Below are 16,288 nucleotides of genomic sequence, written 5' to 3'. Positions count from 1 at the left end.
CACTGAGTGGACTCCCATTGGTAATTTATAAGCCATGCAAAATTCAAATGCAATGATTTCCACTCGTTTCCACTCGTGTAACCTTCCCGTGTCGAATTGGTGGCTGTTCATTCCATATCTGGCTCATACTATATCTCTTAATGTCCCGCTGCCTGCTCCGTTTTGCCATGTTTCCAACATCTTGTCATGAATAGTGATATCAACGGTCATCACTAGATTGGTCCACGTAGTAGCACAGTCCCTCGGATGTTGTTGCGATTGGGGGGAAAGTGCTTTGCCAGATCGGCTTTCGGCAGCCTTGTTTATAGTCCCATGCCTTATTTCAACTACTCGGGGTGCTAAGACTATAACGTCGACCCCTAGTCAGGTGTTCACATCAATGGTGTGTTGTTGTAACGTCCCTGCTAGCCCGGGATGTGAGCACCGCTCAGTCACTCGAGTATCCATTTCTTCACTCCAAGGATGTGTGCGCAGACATGACAGCAGGGTCCTAACTCGGTTGTCCCTACACGGTCTAACTTGCCTTGGGTGTAGACGGGTTACACTATTGTGCATGTTGTGGTGTGACATTCTGCTAAATCCATTCCCACATATTGCTCTTTGGTCTCTCGACCCTACGCGGTGTCTGCAATTATCTGGCTTCCTCTGAGCGTTCTTCCATCACCGACTCCAAACCTATTTAGGCCGCGATATTTGCAACTTCCACAAGGTTTGTGTCACTGGACGACCATGATGTGGGCAGCCCCTTGAATTCCTGCAGATGCTACCGTCAGCCACTAGTGATTAGTTTCTCTTTAGGCTACTTCCCTTAGCTTTTCTGGCCGCTTGTGCCTGCACCTGTCCGCAACCTCCATGCTTTTTCCTTTTCTTTAGTACGACTACCTTTTTTACTGAAGCCAAGGTCATTTGGGGAGCTATCGTAGACAATATCGGTGCACCTGGTTGCAATCTCACTAGGGCAACTAGTTGTTCAGCTTCCTCCACAGATGGTTCTACAGCTCCTGTCACAATCATCCTATTGCAGTTTAATGTGGTTACTTCTTGCAGGTGGTTCTACCATCATTCAATCTCTTCATCCGAATCTGACGTGCAAGAGCTATTGCGGTCCCATGAGAGTCAACCGTCTGCTATTGGATTCACCCTATCCTAATCTCGTGCTGTGAGTTGATAGATACAGTCTAGTTCCCCATCATTGTCATTGTCGCGCACAGGTTTAGTATAATGTGTTCCTTCAGCTGGATCCAATGGAATCACTACTCAAAGAGAATTCTTTTCAAAGATAATTTTTCGTTTCTTAAGGTTGATGATTTCATTCATGTTTGTTGCCCAATCTATCCCTAGTAACACTGGATATGGATTACTTTCATCCACGATTTCAATGACCTCAAAATCTGCTTGTGTGCTAGTGCTGTCGATGTCCACAGTAACCCCTTACAACCTTCCCATAGGCAGAATCTTTTGTTGGTTGGCCATTCGTAATTGGATCGAGGACCATTACAGCATAGGCCTGCCCATGCATTCCCAAGTCTGCTTTGGTAGGACATTTGCATCAGACCCCAGATCTAACATGACCTAGTCCATCTCATAGTCGCCAATCTGGATGGTCAGTTGCATCTCCCGACCAATACACAAAACCTGTTTGCCAAATTTGTAGATCAGGCGCGGTTCATCTGCCCCAGCACATCTATTTATTAATTCTTGTAACCCTTTTACTGCATTAGCATCCCTTAGGAGCTTCATACAGGTTTCTAAGAAGGTAGTTATCAAATACCGTTCCTGTTCCAGTTCTGGTTGCCCTTTACTACCCAAAGTCGATGCTTCTGCAAAATTTTTCTTAGCCTCCAAAAAGGTTTCCTTTGCTTGTGCTAAATCAAATTCTGGTTGTTTTGCAGGAGCCTTCTGAACCCACATATCCCCTTCCAACTTCTTCCCCTTATCTTCCCCTGTAGTTGCATCGCTTCTGAGCATCATGTTTATGTTGGGGTCTTTAGTGCGGGGTTCAGCTTTCATCATCTGGACATTCTGGGAGGGGTTGGCTAGGAGGACTCCTTTTTCCCGTAATTGAGCAATTAATGTAGGACAATTGACTGCATCGTGATCAAACTGGTAGCTTGACGGAAAACAGGCCTTATTTGGATTCATACAATTCCGAGCGTAATGTCCCTGTTCACCACAATTATAATAGATCAACTGTCCACAGCCCCGTCCGGGCCCCCATCCCCCACGGCCCCGTCCACGTATCAGGAATCCCCCATGCGCAAATGGTGTAGCCAGGTCCTGTCCACGCATCTCTATTTGCATCCTATATGTAGGAGGTCGATCCATCAACATGTGACAATCCCTTTTCTCGTGACCCATCGTTCTGCAAAAGTTACAAAATAAGTGTTGAGGGGGTTGTCGTAAGTTTGAAAATAGGTGGCAGCTCTCTATGGCATGCTTTCCTCCTACCTAGCAAATTGTGCACCAGAGTACAGGAAAAGAACTCGTCCCTGCATGCACCTCCACCTTTAATGGCATCGGGCCTCCTCCTATCAGGTAGTTCAAGAAAACCAGACAATGGTCCTTGTTGTGCATTTGGCTCTTACATATAATACAACCTACCTCTAGGCGTACCTCTAGTCAAGACATTCTTCCTTGCTTTAGACTCTGCACTTCCAAGATCAAGTTTTGGAGTTGTACGTGGATTTGATGAACTCGCAACCCTGGGTCCGGTATTGGAGTCGTGTGTAACCTCATTTCTATCTCGAGTGCCTCGACTTGGGTTGAGACCTTATGTTGTGACAAAGCCATCCTCAAATGGGGCGTTAAGGATGCAAAAAACCATGCGCAATGCTACCTATCTGTTAAATTCATGTTAGCTTCGTGAATAGTACTCTTTAATCTCTGGTCTAGATCCCACAGGGTTTCACCAGGCAACATTGCTATCTCCTTGAATCCAATGACCGACCGGGCTTCAGAATTTGGGTGGGAAAACTCTTTATTCAGCGTGTCCTGGATCACCGCTATTCCCTCACTTGGATGGTTGGTTGATTATTTTATGTACCGTGTTAGCGCACGGTCCTATAGTGCACTAACTAGCGTAGCCTTCTTAATGTTTTCATCTATTATGCCTTGCACATCCCATACAAATTTTATCACAAACTAGAACCGACTTGGCTCTTCATTCCCTACACGCTCGAATGTCAGTAACTTGATTGCACTTGTCATCCCAGCCTTTGGTGGTGGAGGAGTTGGTGAATGTGTTGGTGTGGATGGACTCAACGCGGGTGAAACGGGTGGCAGTGTAGACGGAGGTAGTATCAGTGGGAAGTGTTCTTTAATCAATTGGACCGCACTCCCTTGTGAGAACCTAGTAAGATCCTCCTCACTTTCCCATGAGATAGAAACCAACGGGTTGTTCTCTACTTCTCCTGTTCTTCGATAACCCTTTCCGCTCCATGTTACCGCAGACATCAATACACACGCAAAATCTATTTTTCGCACAACATCTTAATCCAAGTATTCAATGATTTGATGCACCTACCCCATGGTCCTTGGAGAAGGTGCCTTTCTGCTTCGCTGTAACTTATAGTTGTATCTATCGCGAATTCAGTGATAAATCCCCCAATGATCCGATCTAACTAGTGGTCCACCGTGTGCACAAGTCTATCTTCGGTGGCTTCTAGCCTTCGCACCAGTTCCGGAGTCCACACTATGGGCTGGTCCAATCTGCACCTCCCCACGCTATCAGCTAACTTCGCAATCCACTCATACAATTCTATCGAGAATGTTACGAAGAATATCTCATGTATATCCATAAATATATAGCGATCCAACCACTACTCCTTTGATATCTGCAAATTTCTGTTTTCCTGAACCGCGAACTCGTGAAGCTTCATATCCCACCAATCTTCAAGTTCTTTCTTCGTAGGATTCCAGTGTCCCCACATTAGACACCCCTTAGGCAGATCCCGGTCCCGGCAATGGAACCATTTGCTGGCTTGTTTGGGCCTGACCCTAGTTCGGAAGAGTTATTTAGCCAAACAAATCCCGCAGCTACCAGCCCTTTCGGCAACAACCCCTGGAGCATGGACTAAGGTCTCACCCGAGGTAGCAGGGGAGGGTGCTGGAACTAGGTTTCCGCACCCTAGGGATGTCTAGATGTGTACTTGGAGGGTTTGTGCACTGGTCTACAGCTCTGCGCTACTTGGTCTTTGCACCGATCTAGGGTGATTATATCTTTCTTATTCATGTGCTATTCTACTTGAAGGAAGAAATTATGATTTGGAACTATTCAAACGGGTCTTTAAGCAAACATTTAACCAATATAATCTATTTGTGCACAAAATGAACCCAGATTCGCATACATTCATCACATTTGCATTAACCAGATATAGAAAGGTAAACCATAAAGACAAATGCGCGATAACACAGAATTACAGAAGAAAACGTATCCTTATTATTATTCACCACCAATACATCCAGATCTACCCTGCGCACTCAGCTACAAGGGTCCGTGTACACAGCTGCAGAGCCTCTACCTACTACCCAACCCTCGAATTGGACTTACAAATGCTTTGAGACTATCTTATTTAAGAACCCGTTACATCTCATACTCCCAAAAGAACTGCTTTTCCCTCATAGAGCCGCGCTCTATTTATACCCTTCCCTAGCCGGTAATCCTTGCGTGGGCCAACTCTATTTACATTACTTTTTATTATTTTCAAGTGGACTACTCTTTGACTCAGTCTATTATGCTTCGCTCTCTACATATTTCGGAATTTTTACAATATTTAAATCCTACTTCTTGGCCTTTCTACCCCAAAACCCTTATGCAGGACCTCTGCTACCCAACACCATTCATGGATGTGATCAGAGATGTGTGTCACAGTATCTTGCTTAAGCAATGTGAGAAAATAGGTGCCAGTTTCATACAGAACTGGCAGATGAAAATGTGCGAGGAAAGTCATGGTTAAAAAGTTAAAGTCATGGTAAGTACTTCGAGGCAACTCGATGTACCACTTATTTGCAGTGCCCATGAGGGTTCATTGGAAAAGACAGAGACGAATGGAATCATCAACATATGAGTTCGATGAGTACCATAGGTGATATTTCATCACATGGGCATGAGGATCTTCTTTATCTTTCCCATCGAACTTTGGACAATCACTTGGTATCTTGGACGGCATCAGAGGCCAGTTTGGTGAATGAAGGATTGGATCATTCGTGAGGCGAGATACATTTGGCAACTTGAGTGTATCCAAGAAAGGAAATTAGGTGTTAAAAGGCATGGGAGGTCGATAAGCGGGTCCGAACAGAGGAGTCCATCCCTCCTGGTAAGGATTTTGGCCCCATAGAGGAGGGGATTTTTTCCATATGGCATCTGAGGCTACCCCCATTGTGGATTAGTCTGACCATGGGAAGGATTTTGTCCTTGAATACCTTGGAATTGTCCAGCCATAGGTTTCTGATAAGCAACATATGAGTTAAAAGGCCGTCGAGCCTATTGACCTATATGGATATTGGACCTGTTGTCCTTGAACATATGGGTGATGAACTTGTTGTCCGTGAACAAGAGGACTTTGGATCTGCTATCCTTGGGCATAAGGTTGATACACTTGTTGCCCTTGGACATAGGGATTATGTACCTTCTGCCCTTAACCAAAAGGATTTTGAACTTGATGACCTAAGGCATTAGGGTTTTATACCGATGCCCTTGACCAATAGGATTCTAGACCTGTTGACCTAGGACATTAGGATTTTGAGCCTACTACTACAAGACTTGAACTTAACCCTGCCCTTGCAAGGGTTGACCCTGCTGATATGTATACAAGGGTTGCTGCTACCCTGGTTCGTTTTTTTGTTGCAAGGGTTGACCTTGCAGTTGAAATTTTTTTCCCTGAGGCTGCAAAGGTTGGCTCTGCAAGGACATGGGCTAGGAGGCATGCAGAGCATATTTCATCTGTTGCTACATGGTTTGATGAAAATGTTGCAAGGATTTTCCTTTCAGTTCTTGCAGTTCACCTTGCTAAGGGATCATTTGCCCTTGCGGTTGCGTAGAGAGCCCTTGCTGGAACAAATGTTTCCCTTGTGGTAGCAAATTCTACCCTTGTTATCATATAGGCTTTCCTTGTTGTTGCAAGGGTACTTGAACAGTGCCCAGGAAATTTCTGAACTAAATCTGCCATAGCCAGGCTGAATGTATTGCCTAGATTGGAGGGTGTAAGGTTGATTAACCATTCCTTGAGAACCATATGGAACATAAGGAGTTTGGTATTGGACCTAAGCCCCATAGGGATGCTGATATTGAAAATTGCTCGATCTAGATGGACCAATGGAATTATGAACCTGTTGGTACTGGTCATTGCTTGATCAAGTAGGATCTGCAAGGTTATGAATAATACTAGAAGAAGGCTGGTTCATACCAAGCATGTGAGCTTGTGAGCCACTCACATGGATGGCACTTGACACCATAGAAACATTTAGGTTTTTTCCCTCAGGCGGTGGCACAGCTTGGCCACTAACTAGAGGGATGGAGGAACTAACTTAGACATTCTTCAAAACTGCCAGTTGTGCTTGACGGGTAACTGGGATTGACAATACAAGGGTATTCAAAACGATGGGTTGCACCAGGATTGGGGTAACAGCCTGTTGGGAAGTCATGTTCGCAACGAACAGACCTGAAGTAGGCATGGTGCCCGACACCCAAACAGGGTTATGGTAAAGTGATGAGGCACTAGGTGTACCTAAAACCAACCGTGCCAAAGAAACATAGTTGGGTGGAAAACTGGTGGGAATACCCCCTGAATAGGGAAAAAACTCGGGAGGAAAAGGCAACTCTTCCTCCTCAACAATGTGTGGAGTAGAAACTTTGGACTCTTCCGGAGAGGTGACTGGAGCATCGCCTTCGAGTTCCATGTCTGGAAACAAACGATGACAAATGGCCGAAGAAGTATGAGGGGATAGTTCCAAAGGAACACCCGACTGGTCATACAGACTATAAGGATGCTACGGCGATATCACAATAGGGTTAAATAGAGGATTCAAAGGGTAGATAACTAGTCCAATCTTACCGTTAGTGGTCGACGAGTTCTCGAGAGTTTGAACGAGATTGTCTAGAGATTCCAGACCTAGATCAACAGATGACCCAGTATCAAAAGTAGGCGGAGGGCGAGATGACAAAGGTTGAATTCTCAGGAAAATTCCGAGTTCAACACCTTGGTCCTCGAGTGACTCTCATAACTAAAGAAACATCTCCTCACACAATCCTTCATACATAGGAGACGAAGAGGAACTAGGTGAACCAGATGGTTCAGCCATGATGACCTTGTCTTAGTTGACGGAAAAATTAACTTCAAAGCTTTAAAATGTTCTTTAAGGGAAAATTTCGATTTGGTTTGAGAAAATACTAATAGGTTGTTTTCAGATCATGGGCAATCAATTATTAAGACACATAAAACATTGGTGTTCTTTCATTTTTTGAGAGTCGAGAAAGAAAAAAAGATGACTCTATCACTTTCGATTGGAAACGAACTCGAAAGGACAAGTGCTCGAACGATGTTTTAAGTTTAATGAGTCAAAAAGATCAAATGACTATTCTTGATGATCTAGGTAAACAGGATTACTAGGTAATTGTGAACTGCAGAATACCTTCTGGTGAACCGAGAAGTACAAGCAGACAATCTCCTCCATTGCTATTTTTGGTGTATCACATTTGCAAGGTGGATGAATCTACTTCCTAAGGATAAAGGATTGCAGACTAGAGGGGTATCCCGTTATATAATCAATGGTACGGGGAGCACAAATCTGTACTAGCACTGTCTAATTCCGAAGCTAACGACAGCTGCTAGGTTTACAGACGCTGAAACATGTCTCTAGCCTAGACCTTCTAGATATGATCGTTAAATGTCAAATTCATCCTACTTTAATTGAATTCATTTTAAAGTTTATCTTGAGTTATGATTTAGTTTTTAGGTCTTAGCGATGTGACTCAAAAAACCTTAAATGCAACTAAATGAGACAAGACCCTTTCAATTCAATGAAATGCCTAAACTAGAGAGGGTAGAAACTACTCAATCAAATGCAAACAACCAAGCAACTAAAAGCGAAATGATCTTTCACTACCTTACTTTTTTGAAAAATAAACTAATGAAAAATGAATTCCAATTCCTAAGTTCCTGACAAGCACATATCTAATAGTCCTTTCAAAAGCAAAAGAGTTATTTTCCTTTTCGAAATTCCAATGCAATTATAGTCTTTTAGTGATGCAAGTTATAGTAGCAAAATGATGCAACAAACTAGAATTTCATACTTTTCATGAAACAACGAAATAAACTTTTCGCATACAACCCTTCAAGCAGATGAAAACATTTTCGAGGCAATAAGCTCTTCAAGCAGATGAAAAAATGAAAAGAGAGGTTCATTCAGGATAATGAAACACCGACTTTACCAACAACAAGACAAGTAATTTGATTCATGCCAGAAAAGAAACATTTAGACAAGAAAACACAAACTTTTTAAACTTGTGTAATAGAGGTCAAAGTCGTAAAAGGACTGAAAACGAAATGCAAGGAGTAAGTACATCTACAACCTGACTCACTGATTTCAGAAATAGCTGAATGGGCGACAAACTAGATGCACTAGTGTCACTGACCACCCAATGACTCAAGCAATCAAGGAGAAAGATGATAAGCCAACAAGCAAACAAAACCAAATGAAAAGCAGCTTTTTAGTTAGGGAGAAAATGGTCTAAAAGACTTACAGGGTAAAAATAATAAGAGCAGAACACATTGGCCAAGATTGAGGACAAACTCTAATCTTCACATACAGGCATTGACGTGACTGCCTAACTAACAACAAGCACCAGCGGCTGGTTGGTGTGATTGTTTCCCAACAAATCGATCTGGTCGGCACGACTGTCAGAATATTAAGCACGCTGATCGAGGGAGCCAAGGACAAAATAAAAAAATTTGAAATAGAGACCAGATCTATTACTATGAATTTCAAACTTAGGTTAGTAAGCAAGAGAAAAGAAATGAAACTGAAGGGAAAAATTGGAACTAGAAAAGTTCACACAAAATCATGAAATCCAAGCCAAACAAAATGATTGGGTCCCCAGCAAAGTCGCCAATTTGTGTTGAAGTAAAATTATAAGTGTGGACACAAACAAATTCCTCTAGCCCAATAATGGGTCTAGCCACAACAGATACATCCTATGGAATATTTCCTTAGGTTAGAAGCAATTAAGAGGGCCTACCTCTTAGTACACTTATCCCATTCGATGATGTCCTTACTTGCTCGCTCTAGCTATTTCTCGCTTCCTTCTTCAAGCACCTGAAACAAGTAAACAACAGCAAACAAAAACCATGATAATAAACAAATTGTAATTCAACCTACTTAACAAGTCAAGAAACATTAAGACATGAATATGTAAGATGACAAATCATGTAGGAAATCAATCGATAGTTGCATATATATATATATATATATATATATATATATATATATATATATATATATATATATATATATATATATATATATATAGTGATATCAAGAAGAGATTACAACCATTGTCTTGACGTTGTGGTTCTCCTCTGACATGACCAGGTTCCCACACACTTCTGCTAGCATTCCATGATAGCCTCAATCAACAAACGTTTTAAGGCTCTTCCCTTTAGGCTTCACTCCAAACCAAATCACACTTCTCCCTCACACAACTAGATAGCTACAACTATGAACAACTTGCTTTTTACTCCAAACCAAAATAGCATCAGCACATCAACATTAACACTAGCTTGTGCTTGGGAAGAAGGGAGGTTTATATAAGATGAATGGATGGGAGATAGATACTATTCTCATGGGAGAAGGTCATATCCCTTGAGGTAGTTCCATCATTATAGGAGAAAGGAGTCCAAAATGACATCCTTGACCCCATCCGGCTAAACCATTTACCTGACTTCTATTACAAATCTTCTAGAGCTGGAAGCTTTTGATCTTAATTTAAAAAAAATTCCATAATAGGACCGACATGAATGTAACACAACTCAGTCACTTTAGTCAGCGTTAGGGATAGTGCTAATCTCTGCACATCGGCACGGGGGAGACAAAGGCCATTAGTGTCGGTCTTGTAAACTGGGCAAAACAAAAGCTTCAGGGGAAATGGTGAAAAAGGGAATTGATCTGCTCTTGAAGAGGGACACAATGGGAGTCTTTTCATGAAGGAAAAGCATGTGGGGTTCACTATATAGGTCCTCCAGGATCAAGGAATGGGGAGTACAGGGTTAGTGACAAAATGTTGTGTAAAATTAGCCTAATATGAGTTATAGGTAGTTCTTAGGTGAACAAGGCTAGGTAGTTCTTAGGTGAACAAGGCATATGTTGAATTTCCACTACACCTGAGAATTTGGGTTTGGTTGTAGAATATTTTATTCAATTTCCTCTCATGGAGCTATAACGAAAATATGCCAATTTATCTAATATTAGATCTTGAATGACTAATACAACTCAAGATTGTGGATATGTCATATTTATGTTGTTTGTGTTTTGGGGAGATGACTCTATGATGGGATGAATGGAATGCATACATGCAAGATAAATTCAAAAACGAAATGGTGAGCCTACTTAAAAAATTGGTTGCACTAGTTAAAGTGGAAATTAAACATTAGTAAGAAGGCAAAACTTTTAAGGGGTAGCAAAGGTAATGTGGCGCCTCCATCCCATGCATTTTCAGCCATAGATGGATAGCCACTTATAGGCCATTAAAATTTCGGCTATTGAGGGACTATTTCGCCATTATAACAAAAATATGGTTTTCTTAAGGAAGTACGTTATTCATTTAAATGCACACATAAGGTGTAATAACAAAAATGCAATGGGATTAAACAAGCATTCATTAACATTTCATAGAAACCAAGAATCTATGTTTAAATTAAACTTGACCACACATAACATGCATAATCCATGTTAATTTATTACAGTAAATAATATTCAATCAAATTTCATAGACACTTGTTTTTTAACTAAGAATGGTCCAAGGAAATTAGTTTCATATGAACAATTTTCCTCCTAGTCATAGGCATCCACTTAAGATGCCATCCCCAAGTTGGGTTATGAGGTCACTAGGGAAAATCAATGTAAGATATAGGCTCCCACTCACTCAACCCAACCCATTTCTCTCATGGAATTGTTACTTCACTCATTACAAAGAATTACACATATAATCTAACCCACACATATCAATGGCACTCTCTTTCACTTCCCTACACGGCAAAAGGAAGGTCTTCCCCTACTATGGTCGACAATGCCTTAGTGATTTTCTTCCCTTTAATTCTTTTTAGTGCAGGCAGAAAGAGTCCAATATGTCGAATGTTTTCTAGGAATAACTTGGAAGATTAAAATGTGCCTCTCAAATAACTAATGATCAATTTAACTAATGGGTGAAATATTCCTTATTTACCCAACCTATATGCTCATCTACAACCTCTCTATCTCTTCACCAAGGACAATTGATTCCCCTTTCATGGTGTTTATTTTGATCATGGTTAATAGTAGAAGAGAATTAACAATCACTACAACCATAAGCCTTTTTTTATGCCTCAAATGCACCTTGAAATTACTTACGAAAAAGGTTTTTTCAACCTATTGTGTGACTTTGTGATCCACCCATATTGTAAATAGGGGTCGCAAATTAGGTTGATAATAAAGTTGAAAAGCATTTTGTCCAAAAAACCAATATAATATATGTCAAAACTCTAGGTCAAAATTATTTATAACAAACATAATTTTAGATTCAAAATCATATGTTAAAAATGGATATTACAAATGTGATTGAAAAAAGATTCGATAGCTGTCATTTATTACACAAATATTATAAATGGGGTAGAAAGTTATTTTGAAAGTTTAATAGGAGGTATAGGTTGAAGCTTTTATTCAAAAAAAATGTTCTTGATCATGGGCTCAGAGATGATCCTAGTCATAGTTAAAGATCAAATCCTAATCCTAAACTCACTTCCTACTCTTAAGCTTTGCTTGCCAAGCCTAACAACTAGCTGAGTGTAAATCACATTTTAAGTAGCTATATTCAACTTTAGATTCATAAGCTCCACAATGATTTATATATATGGTATGTTGTTATGCTTTACATTTAGATTAATGCTTGAATCTCTCTCCATTATTAATATTGATTACAATAGTCTAATTTAATGTCATAGCATAATCAAACAACAAATTATCGTTGTTGTTGGATTGAATAGTGTTAAACGAATGTATATGGAATGTTACTTAAAAGCACTCCATCACGGCATGATAACTTCACTATGTAGAGCTCCCCACCTATCTAATGCCTTGGTAACACTCCTCAAGTGAGGCCTTCCTTGCTTCAAGAATTGATAATGTTAATGCTAGACTAGTATAATGTTTGTTGGACACTTAAGTGGACCCTAGTTTACCAATTAAAGCCAATAAATGGTTATTTTGTTGGGACCACAACATGATTTTGAGGCCTTATCAAAATGAAGGAACGAATGGATAAACCACAAGTGGAAGATTGTTTTGAGGATAAAATGAAATATTTTCTAACGAGGAAGCCCCACTATTTTGTTGGAGAATGGAAAAATTCAAGGAGACATTCATGTATGAAGACATATTTGAAATTTTATGTATAGAGTTTTCTAGTGAGTTTGTGTGAATGGTTTCATATGCTTGATGAAGCCCCATGTCACCATTGAGGAGACAAGAAGACAAGTAAGTCGAATCTTAAATCCAATAACTTTGGAGCATTGTGATCACTTGGTTAATCAAGCAATAGACTTTTGGGGAGAGTAGACAATGGAAGGATGCATTGTATCTAGTTTGTAGTAGAATTGTACTAGTTGTACTCAAAATCTAAGGACCAATTTTAGAATGGGTTTTGAGAGAGATTGGTGAACACAAACCCTACAAGGATAAAAATGTTGTTGGTGAAGGAAAAGTTGTTTCCTACTAACCCACTAAGCATGTTGTTGTAAAACCTTACATTAAGGAATGGGTTACAACAAGGTTGGAAAAGATGAGAGCTCAAAGGACCAAATGACCATGGAGGAAAACAAAGCTAAATAGAAAGTTGAAAAATCTTTGAGGAAGTAGAGATAACTAACTAGTGGTGGTTGAGCTAGATGTGAGAAAATGAAGAAAGCCACGAGGAGTTGCAAAATGAGATTAGTGAGGAAGGGAGTAGTGAAGTGAGGATGAGATATTTGGAGAATTTGAATAGGAAAGGTGAGTTAGCCAATGAATGGTTGCGAAACAAAGGTTTGGTGATAAATATAGCTCAATAAGGAGTAGTAGTCAAGGCACCTCAATGAGGTCTGATGAACACACTGGAGTGGGGTTATGAGAGATATGCGATTAGAAAGTGATAGGTTGGATACAATGTAGAAAGATATTGTGGATGAGAAATAATCAAATGAACTAATGGGAAACCATATTCTGAGGCCAACATATGTTCCCCTTCTATCTAGGGAGGATAATAACCTAGTAGTGGGCATAGCACTAGACATTAGCAACGTTGGCCTCGTACCAACCCCACCCTTTATGCTTCTTAAATACAATTAGGTAACACTACACTAGCCTGTTAATAATGGTTCAAGTCCACCTAGTAGTTAGCTTACTTATGGAGGAACAATAAGAATTAGAAGAAGTAGTCTTAACAATGGTGCAAGTTGAATATTAGGAGTAGCACAATTGGGAGCTATAGCTATTTAGAACAAAAAATAAGAGTTTCATGAGTTTTAATACCTATGGTGTTTTGAATATTAACCTAGGAGAATGTAAGAGAAATAATATTAGAGTGATGCACTATTTTAAAAATTTAGTCATATTTAAATGCTTTGGAAAAAAACATTATGATGCACATACCTTGATATAAAACAAACCCTAAAAATGTCATTCTTAAAATCTCTTATCTAGTTACCTAATATCATTCAAGTAGAATATCCCAATTATTTATGTTAGTAATGGTGTGATCATATTTTTCATTCTCTTAAAGGAAATCTTTCTAGACATGCACCCCATCAAGCATAAATCATCCTAACATATATCTTTGAAGTAATATAAATAGTCCAATGAATATCCTCAAAGAAATTCTCACCCATAGACTTGGTGACGGTGTAAGGATCGTATTAAAGTGGTATGAGCTTCTTATGGGAGTTTGTTAATTTCTCTTAATGCGAGTCTAACCATAACTTGTCACCAACCTGAAACTTATGTGAAACCCAATGGATTGTGTATCTACTTGTACTTGGAGTTGGAAACTTTCTACAAAATATCATGAACTCATTGTTGAATTTTTTGGATACGTTCCTCAAAATTGGTTGCTTTTCTTACCTCATTCCAAGCATGGGAGGTATCTTCATGTGTTATTCCATGAATATAGCTACATTAATTTGTGCCAATTGTTGGGACCCTAAGCACACCTGAAAAGGATTGTGGCTAATAGAAATATGAAGAGTTATGTCAAATTTCTATTGAAAATATGGAAGGCTTTCAACATGTGTATGTGGATGCTCACAATTGTATATTCTAAGGACATCTACAATAATCATATTAATTATTTGTTTATCGATCTAGGGATGGAAGGCAATGGATTTGGTCAAGCTTGATGTCCACCATGGACCAAGGGTTAAACCATAAAATACTGAGGAACCAACTATCCATATTAGGAAATATGGTCTTTGGAAACCTAAACTGAACCAAAATATGCTTGAAGAAGACCTTTGAGTGGATTTTGTTGTGACACTCTTCTTATAGGGTGTCAAAATTACCATTCTCGACTGACGAAAAAAATGACATAAAATCCATGGGCACTAACTCCCAAGGATTACCTAGAGTAGGAAAAAGCCTACAACTGGTGTAGATGGCCATTTCCTTTGGCAGAATATAATTCTTCCACTACTTATAGGCTTCGACAATAGAATGAAACTCATTGTTATAAATTGGGTATCTATGAAACCCATTATAGAGTGTCTGGCTATGATAAACCATTGAACGTTTGTTTTCGTGTGGGCACCACATCGATGACATGAATGATTGGCTCATAGGGTCCTTGTTGTGTAACCATTCATCGATGAAAGCTACTTCCCCGATGAGATAGAAGTGAAAACTGATAGTTGCAAAGGTTGGATAATGACATGAACCTTGACTTGGTAACTTGTAACTTGTTAAGTGGGATAAGTTGAAATTGGACATGAGTAACCTAAGATGAGTTATAGTTAGTTCTTAGGTGAACAAGACATAGTCCAGTTATAGTAACTATAACTTGGTCAATTTGTTGAACTCAAGGAAGGACTTGGATGGGTTCCCAAGTCCCAAAAAAAGTAAGGGTAGTTGTGAGGGCATGATAGCTAAGGATTGTCAGGGCATGCTAATGAATGAAAAGGAATCCCAAGGAATGAAAAGGCATGATAACACGTGCCAGAGAATGTCAATACATACAAAGGAGTGTTAGGGAGTGCCAGTGAATCACAAGGGATAACTAGGTCAAAATGCATGGAAATGAACGAATACGAGTGTGTGCCAAGGAATGTTAGTGAATTCTAGGTGTTTGAAGGATGAAGTGTACTAGGATATGTTCATAATAGGACTTGTAGGAGGTAATCATATGGTTGTGATAAGGGGCTAGACAAAGCAGTTTCGAACAAAGGGATACTTTGGGCTGGCACAACACCATTTTTCCAATGCCTGGGTTGTGTTCCCAAGATGCAAAAAAAGTAAGATTGTCTATGAGGGCATGGAAAAAAAGTGCTAAGGCGTGTCAGGGAATGATAGGAAGTACTAACACATTCTAGATAGTTCCAAGGCATGTTAGGCATGCCAAGACATGCCAAGTGCTAAGGCTTTCCAGGATGTGTCAAGTGCTAGGGTGTGGCGTGAACACATGCTAGGGAGTGTTAGGACTAGGTGTTAGGGAAACACAAGGGAGCACTGGTTTCAAATTGATGGAAATGAAGTGCCAATGAGTTCCAGGTGTGCTAAGGAGGGAAGGACAAGATATGTTAGACAATAGCAAGCTAGAGTGTTAGGGGAGCATACCAATATGTGCTAAGTGCCAAGGTGTGCCAATGTGTGCTGAGTGTTAGGGAGTGTGAGGGAAGAAAAAGGGATAACTAGGTCAAAATGCATGGAAATGAATGAATAAGAGTGTGTGACAAGGAGTGTCTGTGAGTTCCATGTGCGCCAAGGAAGGAGTTCCATGGTATGCTAGGAAATGCTAAGTCATGCTAGCGTGCCAGAGTGGTATGTGGCAAAGATGTTCCAGGTACCAGGGTGTGCT

This window comes from Pinus tabuliformis, chromosome 3_2 (genome assembly GCF_031772625.1).
Source record: "Pinus tabuliformis cultivar Carrire ecotype Pingquan chromosome 3_2, CPIR1, whole genome shotgun sequence".
NCBI lineage: Eukaryota > Viridiplantae > Streptophyta > Pinopsida > Pinales > Pinaceae > Pinus > Pinus tabuliformis.
This window is presented reverse-complemented; position numbering follows the sequence as displayed.